The 22,007-nt window shown below is 39.3% G+C and overlaps 1 protein-coding gene and 1 long non-coding RNA gene across 2 annotated transcripts in view; one reads left to right on the top strand and one right to left on the bottom strand.

The window, feature by feature from the left end:
- DOK6 (docking protein 6) overlaps window positions 1-22,007 on the top strand; it is a 308,053-nt gene that overhangs the window by 206,809 nt on the left and 79,237 nt on the right. The window lies entirely within an intron of this gene.
- LOC118907796 (uncharacterized) overlaps window positions 1-22,007 on the bottom strand; it is a 171,880-nt gene that overhangs the window by 78,512 nt on the left and 71,361 nt on the right. Inside the window, exons 3-4 of the long non-coding RNA XR_005022961.2 lie at window positions 17,693-17,810; window positions 14,874-14,942 (exon numbers count right to left, since the gene is read on the bottom strand). This is a non-coding gene — a long non-coding RNA (uncharacterized LOC118907796). The remainder of the gene's footprint in view (window positions 1-14,873; window positions 14,943-17,692; window positions 17,811-22,007) is intronic.

Raw genomic sequence — 22,007 nt, forward strand, 5'->3', positions numbered from 1 at the left:
AACTATACATTTGTCAACATAGGTGATCTTTGAGGACATTATGCTAATTGGAATACACCAATGACTAAAAGACAATTACTGTAAGATTTCCCTTATATAAGTTGCTTAGAATAGTCAAGATCATAATAGAAATAGAATGGTGGATGCCAGGGGCTAGGGGTGAGAAAATGGGGAGTTATTGTTTAATGAGTAGAGAGTTTCAAATTATAAGATGAAAAGAGTTATGGGGATGGATAATGATGATGGTTACACAATATTATGAATTTTAATATCATTAAGTGTATAACTAAAAATAGTTACAATAGCCAATGAAATATTGAAGAAAAAGAACAAAGTTGAAAGACTGGCACTATCTGGCTTCAAGACTTGCAAATTAAGATAGTGTGGTATTAGTGAAAGAATAGACAAATAGATCAATGGATCAGAATACATAGCCCAGAAATAGAACCCATATAAATATGACCAACTGATCTATGACAGAGGAGCAAAGACCAGCCACTGAACACAGATCTTACACATTTCACAAAATTAACTAAAATATGAATAACAGACCTAATGTAAAATGTGAAGCTATAAAACTAAAAGATAGCATGCAATAATACCTAGCTGACTTTGAATATGGCAGTAGCATTCTAAGTTCAACACCAAAGGTACAATACATGAAAGAAATAATTGAAAACCTGGACTTCATTAAAATTAAAAACTTATACTCAGCAGGAGAAAATGCCAAGAAAATGAGAAGCAAGCCACAGACTGGGAGAACGTACTTGTAAAAGATACATTGGATAAAGGACTGTTATCCAAAATATATAAAGAACTCTTAAAACTCAACAATAAGAAAACAAAACCCCAAATGAAAAATGGGTCAAAAGACCTTAAAAGACATTTCACCAAAGAAGGTAATACAGATATACAGATGGCAAATAAGCTTACAAAATGATGTTCTACATTATATGTCATCAGGGAAATTGTATATTAAAGCAACAAGACTTACTACTACACTTAATATCATTAAGTGTATATCTAAAAATAGCTATAATAGCCACCTGTTAGAATAGCCAAAATCCAGAACACTGACAGCAGCAAATGCTGATGAAGATGTGGAGCAACAAGAACCATCATTCATTGCTGGTGGGAATGCAAAACAAAATTAAACAAAACAATATAGCCACTTTAGAGGACAATTTGGCATTTTCTTACAAAATTAAACCAACCTACTTTGACCATATGATCTAGCAATCACCCTCCCTGGTATTTATCCAAAGGAGTTGAAAATGTATGCCCACACAAAAGCCTGCATGTGCTATTTATAGTGGCTTTGTTCATAATTCCAAAACTGGGAAGTAACCAAGATGCCCTTCAATAGGCAAATGGTTAAAAACAAAATGTGGTACATCCAGATAATGGACTATTTTTAAGCACCAAAAAGAAATGAACTATCAAGCCATGAAAAGATATGAAAGAACATTAAATGCATATTACTAAGTGAAAAGCCAGTTTGAAAAGGTTACACATGGTATGATTCCAACTCTCTGACATTTTGGAAAAGGTAACATGAAGAGAGTGAGAAAGAGCCATGATTGCCAGGGCTTGGAATCGTGGGATGAGTAAGTAGAGCACAGGACTTTTAGGGCAGGGAAGGACTCCAGATGATGTCACATGGATGGGTTCATGTTATACTATCTTCGAAACCCACAGGATGCACAGCACCAAGAGTGAACCTACTATAGACTCTGGACTCTGAGCAATAGTGGTATGTCAGTGTGGGTCCATCCATTGTGCCGAGTGTCCACTCTGGTGGGAGGAGGGTATTGATACTGGGGGAGGCTGCACCATGGGGACAGGGGGTGCATGGGAAAATCTCTGTACCTTCCCTTCAATTTTGCTGTGAATCTAAAACTGATCTAAAAAAATTAAGTTTGAATAAAAGAAGTTACATTGTGCCCCTTAACTTTATCTAATCTTTATTTGTCTACTATACCTCAGTGAAGCTGGGCAAAAAAGGAATCTAGGGTCTGGGAGTGTTGGAATGTATTTTTTGTTCTACCTTCTATACTAACATCATTTCTGATGATCTAATACCTTTAAAAAGAATATGGTACATTTCCATCATCTATTAGTAATTCCCCCTGGAAACAATGAACATCCATCACACAGATACTTCTTTTGACTTGCAACATGGAACCTGAGATGTATTAGGAAAGTTATGATGGAAGAACATGTGTTTTTGCAGCACTGTTAAGATCTGGGTTAATATACTGGTTCTCCTATGTATTTGGCCAAACTGATTTTCATCTCTGGGTCTTGTATCCCTCATTTGTGAAAATGAGGACCAAAATACCTATTTTGTAGCCTTTTGATAATGTCTGTGAGAATGAGCTGTTTGAAATGTGTTTAGTGTTCAAAAATTATGAGACCTTTTCTCTTTTAATCTTTAACATCTTCTAATCTGTTTTATTTGCTAATTGATATTATTTAGTGTAATAATTTTTTTTAATCAAACGGTCAGGAGCCTATAACATGGTGAAAATCAAAGCAAATAAAAGTATTAAAAGGAAATATGGAAGAAAAGATCTTTTGAAACAGCTGATTTTGACACTATTCCAACATCCTTCACAACATGCAAAGGTTTTTCTCTGTGCTTTTTTGTGGCTGCTTAAAAAAACAGGTAATTCTAAATCTTTGAAGTTTAGTACAATATAAGTCTAGCTTAAAATACACATCACGAATTATCATTATCACGTGTATGTATGTTGTGTGTGTGTAACAAAGACACTGATGAATTCACCATCTTTATCTAGAATTTATTCAACACCAAAAAATATATAATCTTATAAATACAAAAGTAGCTATTATTTTTATTCTCTTCCTAGACTTCTGTTGTGGAAAGTTTAACATTTGTCCAACAAAACTGGATGACTTTAGTGCACATGTATGAATCTGTTTTTTTTAAAGCAAATTGCAGTAAAAAAGGTAAAAAAATTAACTTTTACCTCTTAGTAAAACTTCTGATAACTTGGGAGACCACTTGTCTAATGAGCTACGAGGCTGCAAGGACATATACAAACTAAATATCAGAGGCTTAATTCTCTTTGTTGAATATAGGGAAAAACTTCATCCCCTTTCAGAGAGCATTTACTTTAGGTAACTTTTAATAGTAAATACTTTCTCCTCTCTTTGACATATATAAACATTTTTTTAACTAAATAGGTCTTTTTCAGTTTTAAGACCCAGGTATGCCTTTCTCCAGGCCTCAGGAACCCTCCCTGAAAAATAAACGTCAAAGCAGAGCGTGCACGGTAGGGGCCTGGCGTCAGGAGGCACCTTGCTCCAAATTGTAAAATTCCTTCTGTCATAAAGATGTGAAGTTTGTTTTTCCTCTGGAGAAAGCCAATTAGCTGACATAGATGGCCATTCCCATCACATGATGCTGTGTGACAAATGGTACTGTCAAGTCCTCTCATTTGAGACTAGCTGCTGCTGTTTATCTTGAGAAACATATAGGTAGTGGTTTCTATCTGCTTGACTATAGAAAGTGTGAGATTTCTTGGTGTCTTTGCAGTCTCAGCAAACTGCCTGTGATGTGCATCAACTTCCACTTTAATACATATAAACTAATAAGAATGTGTTCTTTCTCTACTACCTCTGCGGAGAGGATTTGGGGACTGGGAGATTTTATTTTTAATTGTATTTCCCAACACCATCTGGGGGAGGAAGTTAGAAAACAAAACGTTAATGGTGTTTGTTAGCTGGAAAGATAGTACAAAGAAAGGATCTCAGGAAAAAAATTGAGAACTTGCTAGCAAAAATGAAAGGGATTTGAAAAGCACAAAATCTTGCAAAACTGGAAAAGATAATTATGTTGAGTTACCAAAGAGAAGGAGGTACAATTAAGAGAGTCTCTAAGTGACAAAAACAAGTTAAAACAGCCTCAAAAAGAAGATTAAGTGTGTTGTCTCCACATCTTTTGCTAAAACTTCTCAATTTATTAAGTTAAAAGTAAAAAACAGCTTAAGGGTATAATACCTAGTATAATCTTTTAATTAGGTAAAAATGGCCCAGGGTGAAGAAGTGATTGATTGATAGTGTTCTTACAGAACTTAATAAAGTCAAGGTAGCCCCTGAAAATCAAAATAGAGTTTTTTCGGGAGCAATTTTCCTGAAAAGATGATTACGGCAGAGACCATCATGCTTAAAAATATCTACCTACTCTCCTATTTACCTGCTGCCTTGTACTGAGGGGTTGGTCAGGAGAGCACGTGTGCGGTGGTGTTCTGACAATAAATAAAATCAAAATATTACAGCAAATATGAGAAGTCTGCCTTAGAAAACACTCCAAAAGTGGTGGGTATCGCCGTTGGTACATGTGTGATCAACTGGAATTAAATATATAAGAAATCTCAACCTAGGAATATTTTGGCAAAGTTTCACAGGGAAAGAAAAAAAAAAAAAACCCAAACTAAGAAACATGCAAAGAAAGCCTCAAGGGGAACATTTTCCCAAGGTCAAATTCATATGTAGCCAAAGAGGATAATGATAAAGAAAACTTGTCCCAGAGGCAGAGGGCAGAGCCAAGGAGAACAGGATAAGCCAGCTCCCCGCAAAGAGCAGAATGAGGGTAAGGATCACAGCTGACCAAGTCAGGACCCTCTGTGGTCTGGAAGGCAGCATTCCGGAACCAGCAGGGCCAGTCCTGAAGCCTCCTGCCCCCTATGCCTTCTTTGCTTGACGGCGAGTGTTTGCAGTGCTCGGCTTCCTGTACCTTCTGAACCACTGCTCATTGGATGGGTCCGGGTGGGTAGAGGCAGAAAAATTTCTTTTAGATCATTCTTTTGGAACTAAGAGAAATCATATCTGAAACTGATATAGACACTGCTGCACATCACCCATAGATTTTGGACTTTGAGCTGGAATCAATGGCTGGATGGATTGCTTTTTGGTTTGTCTCCCTTAGGGAAGGATTGAGGAGAAAGAAGGGAGGAAAGGGATCTTTGCTGACCGGAAAAGATGATTCCAGCAGAGACCATCATGCTTAAAAAGATCTACCTACTCTCCTATTTACCTGCTGCCTTGTACTGAGGGGTCGGTAGGGGAGCGCATGTGAGGTGGTGTTCTGACAATAAGCTTTTAATCAAAGTAACATACATTGCCTATGTGCCCAAATATTTAAATGTCTTGTATAGCTGACTTGAGCTGCCATAACAAAATTCCATAGATGGGTAGCTTAAACAATAGAAATTTATTTTTCACACTTCTGGAGGCTGAGAAGTCCAAGACCAAAGTGCAGCCCGTTTGGTTCCTTGTGAGGCCTCTCTTCCCAGCTTGTAGATAGCTGCCTTCTCACCGTGTCCTCATATGGTGGAGAGGGAGGGACAGGAAACAAACTCTCTGGGGTCTCTTCTTATAAGGACACTAATCCTACTGGATCAGGGCCCCACCCTATGACCTCATTTAACCTTAATTACCTCCAGAAAGGCCCTATATGTCCAAATACAATCACACTGGGGGTGGAGGCTTCAACATATAAATTTGGGAGGGACACAGTTCAGTCCAGATCATGCCGGACAGATAATTTTCCAATCCTTCTACCTGCTGTGGTTAACTCCAGTGGTCTGGTGTTGAGCAGTTTGAGCCCCCAGATGGCAGCAGCCTACATTTCTGAATCCCGTTGCCTGGCTATTTGCCCAGACTCACTACAGACATAACTGGAGTGAGAAATCAACCTTTGTTGTGTTAAGCCATTGAGATTTGCAGTTAGCATTGTTATTACTTTTTAAATTACACAGCATAATTTAACCTATTTTCCTAATACATAACCCTTCCATGATTTTAATACCAATTCACTATGTCTCTTTTATTACATTCCTATATTATATTGTAATCATTGATTATCTGTCTCTCCAAGTACCCTGTGAGCTCATTAAGAACCAGGATTGTGTGTCAGCGATCTCTGCTTCTCCAGTTCTTGTCAGGGTATTTGACAAATGATTAAAAGGATCCCTGAGAATAAATGGGGTCTTTGATGCCACAAACAAGATTTAAAAAATAGATCTTCAATTAGGTTTTAGTTAACTGGCATAGGGAATAAGAAAGGCCTCCTCCTTGAAAATGTACATCAGGGATGTATTGATATTTTAAAATCATGCATCTATATAAATTCTTCCTTTAATTCCAAAGAAATAATGCTAAAACAAAGCCTTTTAGGAAATTAGTGCCTTTTTTCCCCTACCTCTAATGGTAAATCTCTCACTACTATAATATTGGGACTAGTTTTTTCCCCTAGGATGAAACATTAATTAAATGACTTAGGAAACAGTTCTTACAAAGAAATGGAGGCTCTGATCTTAATTTTTGCTCCATTAACTTTAAAGTTCAATACATTTTTATTGAACCCACACATACTTAGTGTGAATTGCTTTTCATTAATTGGTCTATAGGGATCCCGATGACAGTTTTGGCCTTCCTTTTAGGTTTTTTATTCTCCTTCAGAAGTTCCTAAACTTTAGTGATAGTCATTAAATCAAGGAGTGATTGCTGGAAAAAAAGGGATACAAATCAGTGGGGAGAAGTGTGACATTCCGGTTTGCCGTCCTCCCCAGAGGAGTGGCAGATCACCGCCTCCACCCACGAGACTCACAGCTCGCAGGACACCACTCCAGCTGGCTCATGGAAACAGAGCTATTTTTTAAATTTTTGATTCATTCATTCAAAAGATGCATGTATTTTAACATTTCTGAAGCTGGAGTATATTATATTACTATTATGATATATTGAATGGCAGCACTCGTTGGCTGCTGCCAGGGGGTGGTGGTGAGGGACGTGCCATTGCCTGCATGCACGCAGCCTTGTCATTGGTGCTCATGTCTTCCTCATTTCCACTGAGGTTCTGTGCAGTGTTTGTGCTGCACCTCTTGACTTTAGCTATATTTTGGTTTACTTGTCACTCTTCAGTGTGTAGGTCAAGAAACCTTTTAGGACCATTTGAAAAAAGAACATGAATCCTGGATGGTATCTAAATACTCACAATGAATACCTTCTGGTAGAGAAAGTGCATATCAGCCAGCATAAAACATGTAGAACAGGTGTCAGTGGTTTTGAAGGAAAACTTAAAGTCAAGAGCAGCATACTCCTTAATGAAGAAATGTGTACCACTAACTCCTCTGATGGCAAATTAAATGATCTTTTGTGGAAAAAGAAAGGTATTGATAACTCTGGGTTGAGTCACATGAGTTGAACTCTGCATGTGCAAAAGTTTTAGCAATTCCTCAGCTCAAGTATTTTACTTTTATTTTTATGCATGTACATCTATGACAAGTGAACCTAAGTTTTTCAACACATATGAAAGTTTTTAAGTGGTTAAAAAAAACATTGTACGATAGTACAGTTGGCATATTTGTCCTGTAGTGATACATAAAATGAGGATGGGTCTTATAATCTTGGTTTTCTATTTTACAGGAATGGTAGTTATTCTGTTCATTTTATATGCCAGGCATTGGTGTAGGTGCTTGGGAAAACTTGGGGAACAAAGATCCCTATCTTCATGACGCTTACAGGCTATTGAGGAAGGACAGGAACAAAATAAATTAGTATAAACACACAAAAGATATCAGGTGTTGATGAGTATTATGGAGGAAGATAAAACAGTAAAGGGGGAAGCATGCTGCAATGGGTGCTACTTGACAGGGTGGCCAAACAAGGCCCCTTATGGACAATGATATTTCAGTAGATGCCCGAAGGAAGTAAGGAAGAACCTTTGTAGGTGGTTATTTGAGAAGTAATATTGTTAGCAAGGCAGTGTCTGATCCAAAAGCCCATCACTTGTGTATTTAAGACAGACAGTGTCACCAGAGCAGTATGTGAGGGAGATCTAGGATATGACATCAGGTAAGTCGTGTGGACCAGGCCAAGCAGCATCTTTTGGGTTATTTTAAGGCCTTTGGGTTTTATTTTGAATGGAATGGGAAGCCATGGGGGGCTTGGGTCACATGTGATTCAGTGTCACTCACATTGTAAAGGCGATCACTACAGAACGGGGATGGAGCCCAGACTACAGGGGTCATATACAGGGGAAAGGCTAGGACTCTGTAGCAATAATCCAGGCGAGAGATGGCAGAGCAAAGGTGCAGCAGGGAGAAGAGAGGAGGCCTCCAGACTTTAAGTCAAAGTCTGAGCAGATGTGTAAAGGGAGAAACACATATTAATCATAAATGACTTCAAGAATTGGTCTAAGCAACCAGAAAACTAGGATCGCCATTTACTGTAACAACAATATGGAAGGGTTTTGTAAAAGATTGGGTTGAAAATCAGGAGTTTGTTTTCTGACATGGTAAATCTGACATACCTCATAGGCTTCCGAGCGGAATTTCCAAAGGTGGCTACATATGTGTGCCTGGATATCAGGGGAGAGTTCTGGACTACAGAGATGAATTTGGGGGTTACTAGCATCTAGATTGACTTTAAAGTCATGCACCTGGAGGCTTCTGTGGATCTCCTTAAAAATCCAGTTTCCTAGAACCCTGAAGCAGAAAAAATTTACTATTGTTTTGAATATGAAGCCACAGGACCCTAAATTTAAATTAATTCTAGTGTCTCTAAGAAAAAAACTTTCCAGAAAACATTCACTTTCCTCCCCACCAATTATCTTATATTGTGGTATAGCTCATATGACATAAAATTTATAACTTCCACCATTTCTCAATAAAGGTATTAATTTTAGAGCTATTTTAAGTTTACAGAAAACCTAAAGGGAAGGTACAGAGAGTTTCCACATACACTGTCCCCATACACCCACAGCCTCCACCACTATCAACATCCTCCACCAAATGGAACATGTGTTCCAGTTGATGATTGCACATGGACATGTCACAATCACCTATAGCCCATAGTTTAGATTAGAGTTCACTCTTAGTACTGAACATTCTATGGGTTTGGACAAGTGGATAAGGACATGCATCCATTGTTATGGTATCATCCAGAGTATTTTCACTGCCCTAAAAATGCCCTGTGCTCTGCCCATTCATCCCCCCCATGACCAACCCCTAGCAATCATTGATCTTTTGACTATCTTCACAGTTGAATCTTTTCCAGACTCTCGTATAATTGGAACAGACAGTATGTAGCCTTTTGAGACTGGCTTCTTTCACTTAGTGATATGCCTTTAAGCTTCCTGCCTTCTTTTCATGGCTGTAGCGCCTTTCTTTTTAGCACTGAATAATATTCCGCTGTCTGGATGTGCCATCCACTTACTGCAGGACATCTTCATCCAAGTTTTGGCAATTATGAATAAATCTGCTGTAAACATCCATGCACTGGTTTTCCATAGACATGAGTCTCCCACTCATTTGAGTAAATATTAAGGAGCATAACTGCAAGATAATATTGCAAGAATATGTTTTGTTTTGCTAAGATAACATCCAACTGTCTTCCAAAGTGGCTGTACCCATTCTACATTCCTACCAGCAATGAAGGAGAGCTCAGATAAACCATAAAGGCCACATCTGTATCTGTGTATGTGTGTGTGTGTGTGTGTATGTGTATATTCTACCAAAGACACATAAGCTCAATATTTGTAAACTGTATAATAGTTTGTTGGTTGGCTTAGTTTTATAACAGACTTAATTCACTTTGATTTTTCTTGTATAAAAACTATGGTGGCCACAGCTGAAGCCTGGGTCCTCTGCATGGGACTCTGGTGTGTGTGTCTTTACAAGATGGTCAGTGAGCTCCTGGTCTGCAGACTTGGTGAACATGGTCTCTTCCCAGAGGCCAGAGGTGAGAGAGCTTGGAGGTGGCATCAAAGGTGGCCTTGGAGAAGCTGCAGCAGAGACAGTGCAGCCCTGGCAGAGCTGTAGTAGCTAAGAGTACTGGCCAGCAGCAGCATCTTGCTGGGCCCACTGCTCCTGAGGTGAGAATGAGGTGCCCCAGTAGGGCTGCAGTTGGTGACTCTGCCAGGGAGGGTGTGGAACTCGCCCATCATGTTCCCCCCGCAGCCTCGCCGTGGGGGGACAATGGAGAACTTGGCCAGGATGACGGCCCTATGGATGGCAGTGGCTACCTCCTTGGGATACTTAACACCCAGATTACTTTGCAATCCCCATTTGGTGTTTTCTTGAAGAAGCTTTTTTTGTTCCTGCTTAGTTAAAAATCTATTCAACTACATTTTATATAGTTTACTAATATACTACTATTACTATTAGCATATAATTGCAAGTAGCATTACTTTTATATTTCATATAATTATAAGTAGCACTATTAAAACTGAAGTAAATATTATATATCTTTTATTAAACATACATATTCTACCAAAGCCTTTGGGCATGCCAATTAACTTTATATACATATATGTAGGAAGCCCACTTCTCCAGAAATCCATAGTACGTGAAGTGCCAACAACAGCATTGTATTTTTCGTAATTCAATTGCAAATTGAAAAAAGCATTAAGAAATACTGTTTTCAAAATATACAACATTCACTTTGCCATTAAAACTGTAATTGGAAATTTAGAAACACTGCATGCAGGTGATCGCATGTAAAATATATTGGACTTATACAAATGGTCACCAAATTCCTACTATTTGAGGGAAATAAGGTATGCCCAGCTCACAATCTGTCTCTAGCATGGTTAATCTGGTTTGGGAGAAGGCATGACAAATAAATAAAGAGCAGAACTTGCTATGACTATAATATAAGGAGATCTAAACATCATAAATATTTTTGCTAAGTCAAGGAAAAAAGATTCAGAAGTGTGCAGCTGCTATAAAGCCAGAAAATGTTCATCTCTGACCTCATCGCAACACAATGACAGAGAAAACTACTCTGGAAGGTGCGTGGTTAAGGGCATGGGAACTGAAGATGGACATAAGCTAAAATTTTGGTCCCATCACTTACTGGAAATGTACTTTTCAGGTGGAAATTACTTTTTCATGCATAAATTCCTATACTTTAAAAACGCAGGTTTAAATATAATATTTAAAGATAAAGGTGTTGAATCATTATTAGCCAGTAGCAGACTCTGTGAAGATGTTATTCTCTACATTTTTTATGTATCTTTATTTCTGTTGCACCTCTAACTAAAAAACTTTTAGGATGCAATCATTTCTTCTATTTATGTTAAGTGCTTTCCAGAGCTTCGGGTCTCTGGGATGCGATTCCTTTGATACAAGGATCATACCCTGTAGGCCGATCTTGCTGGGACACCAGTTAGGAAGCTCCGGCTTCAGGCCCCATTTCTAATCAGAGGGGGTCTTTGCAGCCCGTTCACATATGTGGTCGACATTCTTGTCATTTTACCCATATAAAATATTCATTTTTTCTTATTAAAATAAAAAGGCTGCCAGAGTCATATAAATTTTGGGTCAGACAAAGCCTGGATCTGTAACTATGTGTTCACTCCTGAATTATTTCCCCAGTAAGGGCGCTGGATTTGTATAATTACATCTACCTTTTCCATACCCCTTCCTTTCCAAATGGAATCCATAAAACTCCCTCCCAAGACGGTGGCCTGCGTCGGTATTCCGGCACCTCACCCGAAACATTGCTGCCCAGATCACATAGGAATTCAACCCTCAGTCTTGGCCCTTAACTTCGCTGCACTAGGGGCAAACCAGTCAAGATTAAGTCATAGACTCAGTAACGTCTCCCACTATGGAGAAGAGAGTTAAAGCTCGTGGCTTGTGATCCATTTCTCTCCAGGGGGACAGAAAGAAAGCAAGTGATCCAGTCTAACCTTGTAACCATGCTAGTGACCCACTGGCAAATAGACAAATGATATTGCTGGGAACAGGTTCCCCAGCTACAGAATCTCTTAGAAGGATGCTCCTAGCTTAGGAATGCCTATGGCAAACGAACCTACAACCCATAAACTTAGGAGGCAGAGCCTCCTAGAAAAGGCCACTTCAGCTAAATATTTGGAACACAAACTAAAGCTATTTTGTACCCCAAAGCACCCTGCTGGGTGTCACGTCCTTCACTTAGGGACCTCATGCATCCGGGGCAGATGGTGCACATCTGCCAGAAGGGAGGCTCTGAGGAGCTTCCCTGGATGACCCAGACCTCTTCCAGCTTTGCGTGCACCCCTCAGTCTTGGGGAGATTTAATACTTAGTTGAAGCTCTGAACATTCTGACCCTTGGGTTGGCTCACCTCATACACTCAAAAGTAGTTGACAAAATAAGTAAAATAAATTCAGAACAGAAATGATGATCCTTTAGTGTTCCTTATAAATGAGTATTCCCTAAATATAAATTGTTTTACCAATATACTGAGGTCAGATGAAAAAAATAATAAATTCATATAGATGTTTACTAACACCTAGTTGCATAAAAAGAGCTGAGAAGATTTTGCAGTTCACCTTGATCATTAAATATTTAGAAATGTTTTTATATGATAAATATTTTATGTATGCACTGACATTCTCCAAAATGTGATGAGTGTATTTGTCAATACATAAAGAACTTGGGTAAGTTAAATTATGCTTTCGCTGGCTCACAGACTTACTCTAAGCATGACTGCATAAATTCAGAGTTACTACATGAGTCAAGAAGGATTTGATATGAATAATACGTGTGTGCACTGGTCATGCCACAGAAACTCATTTTATATATTTATTTATTGTTGTTATTTTTGTTGTAATAAATGCAATTTGGAAAACACCAGGACGAAACAACTTATTTTTATCTGACCAAATTTGGCGCTACGACATTATACATTCCTCATACTCAGGTCATGTAATGAAATTTAGACAAGAATATGAAATTACAGTTGATTCTGGGTTAAAGTTTCTTTGTGCAAGATATTTAACTCTGTGGAGCATCAGTTTCTTCATCTGAAAAGTGGAAATTAATTTTGCCCAGACCATGGGGTTTGTTTTTAGAATTAAATGAGATAATGTACCTAGAAGAAATTATCACAGTGCCTGGCATGCAGTGAGCATGCAGTAAATGGGAGCCACAGTTATTACTAATTAGACCCATTGACGTTGTTTTGCGAAATTTCTGGCAGTTTCTGAACTTAAACGACACTACAGATTTTTATTTTAAAAAAGAGTCTAGAAATCAGGTCCCAGGGTTTTGCACATGAGTGCTGAATGAAGTAGCATTTGGCCTGACAACTTTCAAACTAGAGGCATCTGTTTCCCAAACCTGACACCCTGTTCAGGGTGGCAGAAATGTCAGTCAAGTGCACGGTTAACCTCGGGCCTGATAAGGAATGGAAAACACAACTTTTGATATTTGGCTTTGCAGATGAATAAGCTCTTCCAACCTCACAGTCTAAAAAAAGGAGTTTCTCTAGTTACATGCGAAAGACTCATGCTCCAATCGCTCTGTAAAGGGATTGTATTTGAAACAAGTGAAATCACAGTTTGAGTTGGTCATGTAGGCGTGGAAAGCCCCCATTGAATTTTTTATTTGCTTTCCTGTTAGCACTCTGAACCCATCTACTGCGTATGCTATATTTGCATTCATTGTGTTACTATTAATACAATAAAAAAAACAGGAAGCCCCCCCCAAAATTTGGGGTAGCATGGGAGATGGTAGGAATGGGGGAACACAAATTCCTAGGATGATAACTGTGTTCTGAGTTTTGAATAGGTGGTAGTTATGCTGGCGTTTGCTTTCTGCTATGTTATTGAGCTCCACATTACTATTTTATTTTATTTCATTTTCTTTATACAAATTGTTCACAACTAAAAGCTTAATATGAAAATATTAAAATTATATTTTAAGAAATTTGTTATTTTTAGATATCAAAATTTTCTGAATCCTACTTAAGGATATTGAAAGATAGAACATAATGATTCTCTAGTGCATATCTGTTAAAATATTTTGCTATTAAGATATTAGGCCAATTTGAACTCATTACCTTTACCTTCAAATTTCTTTACTGTTAGGAAAATTTGCTGGGTACTAATATGATGACAAGCAGTTACGTCAGAAACAATTTGATGTTTGTATTTCCCTGATCATCCTATATTTAAATGCATTTGCTTAAGACAATGAAAAAAGAGTCAGGTGAAAAGTAGAAAATCTTAACACAAAATGCATATCATTTAAATCATTTAAATCTAAGTTACTCTTGGCACAGAATATCAAAGTTGATTCTTTCCTGAAGGATAGTCAGACAGGAGTTCATGCAGTAGAAGGTCTTCCATATAGCTTTCACCAAAATATACCTGCACGTAATGCTAATCGAGTCATTTATTTCTTCATATAGTCACAACATTTCAGCGACTGGGTTCTGGTTTTTGAAATAGAGTTAGCATGGTGATTTAATGGCCATGTTCCCTTAAAACACTGTTTCTTGAAATCCAAACCAAAGCTTCAGAAGATTGACTGTAAGCCGTTCATCAAGAGTGACAATTTTAATAAAGTGAATACGGTTTAAAACTGAAGAGGTAGAACCACCTAACTCCTCCGTGAAGGATCAAATACAACCAGAAAGGCGGGGTTTTCCTGTGTTCTTAGAAATGCCCTATATACAACCCACCCCAAAAGTGCACTTGTAAATTCAACTTTGACTTCCTTATACTTTTTGTTTTTAATGTTGCTCATGTTCACTAGCACAAAGATTGCACATAAATTCCAGTCCTGGCCTTCATCAGGCGATAAGAAGAGCCTATCCTCACATACCTCGGATATTATTATACCAAGGTCTACGTTAAAGAGTTCTATCTGGTGTTATTGTCAGAAACTCACTTCAGTAAGTGATGTGGAGTATACAACTAAAGTCCTTCTCTGAATGTTCCTTTCTCCAACAAGCATGTGTATTCCTGGCACATATTAAGCGCACAAAAAGTAGTTCCTCAATTATTGACAGATATTTGTAGCCTAAGTCAAATATTTACTTGAAGAGCATGAATTTTTAATTTTGGCTTACCTCCTCTTCGAATGGCAGACTTGATGGAGCCTCAGCAAGGTTCCAAGCCAGCTGGAGATCTGGACGAAACTGAACATATAAATAAGCATCAGGTGTCAATAAAAATGTACCTATGAAAATATAAACTATAAAACTTGGAAAAATAATGCTTTGCTTATCTAAAATAAAAAAAGTAAGTTTAATTTACTTTCCTTGGCCACATTATGCCATTGCATGCAGTACACGTTCAGGTGTATTCTCTGACTACAATAAGCATTTTCAGCTCTCTGTCTTGAGACTAGTCATCCATCAAAAAATGCTAATTATATTAGTCCTTTCCTAAGAAAAGGAAAGAACTCCCTTGGAAGGAATTGTCAAAATGCAATGGAAGGCATTATTATGAATTTACTTAAAGTCTGTATTTTTTGATTGAGAGAACAAAAAAATAAAGAAAATAACCACCTAACCACCAAAGAATTATTTTCCTTGTGGTTACAAAAGACAACCTAAAAATATATAAATGAATAAATAATGTCAACAGCTCTGTCTTTTTAAATAGAATGAAGTTAAGGGACAATTGAAAGTTTATTCTCTCTAGCGAGAACTATGGGTATCCCAGATAAAACCTGCGTGACCTGTCTTTAAACAAAGTGGGTTAATTTATGAGAGACTTTTTAGGCTGCAAAGGGTCAGTTCAAGAGAAGGTATAGGTTTGGGATATTATGGTAACTTGTGGAAAATGAAAAGCTCCCTCAGAAAAGATATGGTGTTATTTCAAACTTCTTTTTAACGGAGATCTTAATTCTCTATCATAAAATGAGATCATGTGTTTGGACCTATATCACTCTGGGTCACTGTTAAAGGGTGTTAATATTCTTAGTATGCTCTTCAGGGAAGAAAGTTATGTTTTATGATATTCACACTTTAACTTTTGAACTCTGGACTTACAAAAGAAGGTATCATCCAAGTAAGTTATTATTCTTATCTTCAAATGAGTGCCTTCAAACAGCCAGGCAGCCCCTCACTGCTAGAAAGGACATCAGCCTTGAATGGAAGCCCGACATGTGAGTCTGGACACATTTTCCCTTTGATCTGAAGCGAGGGAGACATTAATGGCTAAGCTTTAGAGATGATGATGATGTCTTCTCGCCAAAACGTCCATCTCTTTGGCACTTCTGTCAGAGACTTGGCAGGGACTAGAAGAGCGTATTTCTAATGCACTGAACATCTGATTTAAAAAATGCTCTTGAATTTCTCAGCATGGTCCTTATCAGAATTTTCTGGAGGACCCATAAGGACTACCCTCTGGGAACTCATTCTCCCCAGGTAACCGTTGCTCAGGATAGAAACATTACATTAGGGTAACATGTATTACCATATTGTTTGATTTAACTGAGGGCTAAACTTCCTGTCCCGAACACATGATTACATGGCCTAGATAGCCTCTTTGACCTAGCTTGTGAAGTCTTCTATGCCAAGGGCCTGGTGTATGTAAATTCTGTATTCTCTCTCTCTTAAGATGAGAGTCAGCAAAAACATTTCTCTTCTGCCATCTAATTTCTTCTTTTCAGTTTCCTTTAAATAATATTTTTTTTAATTTCTAATTTTAACTAATAGGCAACTCCCAAAATCATCTGTTGACACACTTCTGACTTTGGAAACTCGTATGTTAAAAAATTTCCCCCTGCTTAACTTCTTGCGCCCTGTGCAGAATTGCTCCACCTGCGTGGACACGAAAACACATCTCCCTGAGATCTTCTCAGAGCACCAGTTTTCTGCCATCATAACAAACTGATAATCATATATGATAAAAAAAACTCTCATTTATATGACACAATATTTTAAAATAATTTTTGTATTTGCCAAGAAAAGGTTCCACCAGCTATCCGCTGCTTTGTAACAAATCATTCAAAATTTAATGGCTAAAACAACAGCCATTTATATTCATGAGTCTGTAGATCATCAGTTCTGCTCAACTGAACCGGGTTCCACTGATCTCGGTGGGCTTGATCGCTATCCTGCTGCCAGTTCACAGCTTGGCTGGAGACGGGATGATCTACTAAGATGTCTCCTACTGGTCTAGAGGCTGGCTCAGTGACCAGGTGAGCAGGACTGGGATGTGTTTCTCACCATCTGGCAGGCTACCTGGGCTTGTTCACACAGCAGCAGGCTTCCAAAGCGGCAAGCCAGGAACCTGGCTGGAGAAGCAACTCTGTAAGTTGCCCATCGTGTTTCATTTTCTACGTTCCCTTTGGCCAAAGCAAACCACAAGGCTGGCACAGAATCAAAGGCTGGAGGAAACTGCCACCCGTGGTGGGAGGAGCTTTAAAGGCCTGTTGCAAGGGCATGAATGCCAGATAGGAAGTGGCTTGTGATTTTCGCATTCCATTTTTGCTTTCCACGAGAAATGGTACTGTGGATAGAGGGTGAGCTTTGACGTAAGTGCGTAACGCCTGCCGAGTGGCAGCTTCGTAGAGGTACTGTTGCTCATCTTGCAACCCTCTGACAGGTACTGGATGGATATGAACTCCTTGCTTAGAAATGAGAAAACCGAGACTCAGAGAGATTAAATACCTTGTTAGAAATTAAGTTTAGGCCCAGCAATACAGAAATGACCTACTCAACGAATGAGGAAATGCAGTGTGGGAATCAAAGGGTGTGGGTGTGATTAGGGCACAAACACAGTGGTGGAGCAGCCCAAGACTAGCAACAGAGAGCAGCTTTACCACCCCAGGTCCAAAAGAGCAGGGAAACCAGATCTAGAGAGAATTTGGGTCGTCTGAAGACGGATCCCTGGCAAATCCACAGAGCTGACACAGGACGGACAGAGGGGAACTTACCTCCACTGCTTGATCCCGCTCTACCTTCTGTCAATGCCCCGCATTGGCCAGAGCAGAAGGCAGACAAGCCTGGGCCTGCAGGAGTCAGTTTCCCAGGGCCCAATGCCAGACATACGTGCTGGAAAAGGATAGAGACACGTGTCAGGGTACAAATAGAGAGAATCAATACATTCAAAGTCACACACATAGTTAACACATCCAGAAAAGACACCCAGTCTACAGAGCCTGAATCCAGAACTCTCTTTTTCCAACTGGAAGATTTAAGAGGTAATTATTAGACTTTCTTTTGGTGTGTGTTTGCATTAACAGCAACATTATTCATATCACTAAAGTTAAATTCAGTCACATTTATGTTAATTTAAATATCAATAACAAATACTCAGCAAAAACATCTAAAATGACAGCACAGAATCCTGAGGGACTATATGCCGTTGCTCTATTTACTAGTAAAACTGGCTCAAATGAACCCCACAACAATATAGAAGCCCTAAAGAAATGAGAAATTTTCACTGAAAGAAACTGTTTTCTTACTCTTTGTGCCAAGGTCAACTGCCATGTTTTAAATAGAACTCCAGAGAAAAATACATTAAGTCACCCAAACTTAAAATCAGACACTAAGCCTCTCCATTTACTCCAGTCCTTATCAACCGTAATTATTTTTTGCATTCTGCCCTACATATGCAGAAAGCTAACAGTAGGACTAGTAATGAGTTGTTTTGCCTGCAGTTCTACGTACATCATGCACACGCTCTACCACACCAGATATGCCGGAACTCGGCACAGGGGGAAGACAGCACAGCCCCCGAGAGCAGAACGAATTTCAAAAAAGGCAACAGTACTAGCGTTATACAATCAGAACCTTCCACTGCGGGAGAAACAGGTTGGCAAATGACCTTTACGTGAACCGATGAAGGAGCAAGGGTTTCTTATTCCCACCTCAAATGCTGTCTGTGTTGGTAGAAGCAGAAGACAGGTCCTCCCTGTGGAAAGCTGCCAGCCTCCCAGGGGCAGCAGTTTTTCACAGGCAAATTCTCTGACGGAGACAATGGCTAGTTTGACAGCACATGCTGGCTCTGATTGGGCCTTGCGGATCACAGTTTGAGAAAAGGAAACTCCATCTCCAACACAGGAAGTGCACCCACACCGGGGCAGTAGCAGAGGCATTTGATATTCAAAAGCACAGCAAGAAAATACTGCCAAGCAGGATGGTTTAGCTTTCCAGACACTCTTGTGAAACCATCTGTCATGATTTCACTAGCGCTGTCTTTCATTTCACAGCCCTTGACGGTCTTCAAAGGGCTTTCACATTGTGATCCTCATGGCAATCCTATAAGCTGTGTAAGGTGCATGGTTTCATAGACCAGCCGCAGACACTGCAGGTCAGGGGACTTCTCCAAGGCCTTCAAGCCCTTTGGCTCCTCCTCCCTGTGTCTGCCCTGAACCCACACACCTCCTGTCCTTGCACGCTCGCCTCATCCTTGTTAAATGCAACCTGGTGCTGCCCAAGCTCTTAACCCTGGTCTCGAAACCATTACCACGTCCTTTGACATAAATACTAACTGAAAGGAAACAGAGATTTGCTTTTCAGTCTCCCTGGTTTTTGACCTTGCTAATTCCTTTCCCCTTCACTCTGTAGGAAAACGTAATGAAAGCAACAAAAGAAATAATCATGGGGAATTGAAATGAAGAGTCAACTCCTATGAAAAAAAAAATGAATTATATAAACATAAGATAACTTTACAGCTCAAGCATTTAGAATTGTAGACAACAGAAAAATACAGAACATTATATAATTGAGATTCTATGACATCCTTACACGCCATAAGAAAAACAAAATCATAGAGATATGACTTAGCAGCAAATGGTATTTTGTTCATAGGAAAGATAGCATTTAAAACGAGCACTTCATGGAGTTTTAACAACCAGAGAAGCTGAAAGGAATATTTTTCACTAAGATTGCTTTGATCCACAGGAGGTATTTACAGTATGCAGCCAAGGGCTTTGACCAATAAGAAAAATAAAATAAAATGTATACTGCTCGAACTCCCATCAGATTTCAAGGGTAAAAGCGTAAATTTCTCTCAACTACTTTCCTTATGGCATTTTTATTCCATTCTTTCCAACAGCTGGTACTGAGCTGAAATGGTAGAAAAGATCCTGGAACTCCCACCTCCCTCTGCTTCTGCAGTATTTCCTCCGGGCTGGGACCCAGCTGGAGGGGCTGCTGGGCAGAGAGTTCCTCTGTCTCTCCCTCTCTTCCTGGCCATGCGAGCAGACACTCTGAAGGCCCCTACAGGGACCCAGTTCTTAGATTAGCCACCTTGGCCACCTTACCCAGCTCTAGCCAAAGTTATAAGGCATGTGAAGTTGGCATCATCAGTGACTTAGAATTTTCTCATCTTCTTTCTTCCTCCTGACCCACCAGGAAAGTGTGTTCAGGCAGCCCTCCAGCCAGCAAAGCCAACACTGCAGTGGCCTTCACTTCTAAAGGCTGGAAGTTGCCCTCTCCAGAAAAGCAAAACCTTATTTCTATAAATACTTCTCAGTTATATAAGTAATTAATTCATTCCTTCCAGCAGCCTCTTAACTCTCTGAAGGCATTTAATTAATGACTGAAGATATTTCTGGAAACAAGACGGAAATGTATTTGGGTCCAGGCATGAAGCCGTGATGAACTGGGGGTGGTAAAGTAAAAACTACTATAAAGAAGCATCAGAATTTTACTCATTTGCATAGCTTTTCCAAATCGCTCCCCATCAATGTGCAGCTATATACTGAGCCAGGCCAAGTGCCTAGCATACAGTGAATAACAGATCAATTTTGTTGAGTGAATAAAGAAGCTAATGAGAATTTCATCCTGTGAAAGTTTCTGTGTGACCCTTAGTTGTCTCCTACATTCAATGAAAGAGGAAACTATCTGGGCCTGGACTTGTTCTAAAAGCACTAGTTTCAAACTCAAATATTCAGACATGTCACTTGGAGTGCTTATTTAAAACATACACCCACTCCCCATTATTTGAAATCTTATGGACTCCAAACACATGAAACAAACTATTCCTGGCATTAGACAAAATGGGACAGAGATCTGAAATTTCAGGAAGAGGCTACACCCCTGCCAACATCTGCTCGCCTTCTGAGTCCCTCCACTGCTGAACACCTAACACTAATGTCATCACCCCATGTCCCACAGTTGAAGTCACTGAACAGGGAGAATTGGGTCGCCTCACCTGCCTGTAGCCTAGCTGTCAGGGAAATGCAGTCAGTACACTCATCTGGGGCCATGAGCAGAATGAGCAAGGAGAGATCCGTCTAGAATATTCTCTGAGAATGGGACTCTGATGATAATTATTAATAAGTTTAAAATAAATTGACCTGTTGGCTCTGTTGTGATCTTCACTCCCTCCTCTCTGGCTTCTGGGACCTTTTCTGTCCTCAGAATAGAGCCCTCGTGTTCACTGAAAGATGCCCCTATTTGAAGTCACTCTTCTGGACTCAGTCCTTGTTGGTTTTTGTCAGTATGTGAGCCTTTGACTTTCCCCATGGTTTTCCTTTAACTTCTTATTTGCTGCTTCTCCTCTCTCCTTTTCTTTCTTTCCCTATATTGCTTCTTCAGTTTCTTTCCAAGCATTAATCCCGTCTGAGAGAGTGCTCTTTTACCTAACTCCTACTGTCCCAATTCCAGGTGTGAAAGGAATCCAGTGCCCAAATACACCCTTCCTGGTGACCCTTTCTTCAGCTGGACTCCTAAGGTGGCTGACAGCTAGATCACCAGAACCCATTCTGGCACATGTCATCCTATATGCTCAACATCTACGAACACATTTTTGGTTTTGCGTCTTTCTATGGTTTTCTGCCAAAGACAAGAGCCTCTTTAGTAATAACACCAATCAAAATAAAACACATTCAGTTCACTTCATCCCTTCAAGTGATTGTAGTGGCCAGAACAATATGGAAAAAAGTGTGGGCAGGAACTTGGGGAAAGTACTTTCCACACACATTCATGGAGAGATTATAGGGCTGACATGAACACTACGTAAATGTGAGATTTGCAGCAAATGAAAACCTCTACCAGTGTATTTTCACAGACAAGGAAGTGAGGGTGTTACTATTTGAAACTGCAAATATTTCACAACTATATCTGGCTCAAGAATTTAATGCAACTCGGTTGAGCAAAGGAAGTACAGATTCTTTATTTTCTATTTCATGTTTCTCATGAGCCGCCTGCCCAGTGAGAAGGAGGAAATTTTAACTTGCTCTTATAAATTGTCATTTTTGGATGTCCCATCTTGGTGAGGTACTGGTTTCCTCCCCCTTT

Source organism: Manis pentadactyla, chromosome 6, assembly GCF_030020395.1.
Source record: "Manis pentadactyla isolate mManPen7 chromosome 6, mManPen7.hap1, whole genome shotgun sequence".
NCBI lineage: Eukaryota > Metazoa > Chordata > Mammalia > Pholidota > Manidae > Manis > Manis pentadactyla.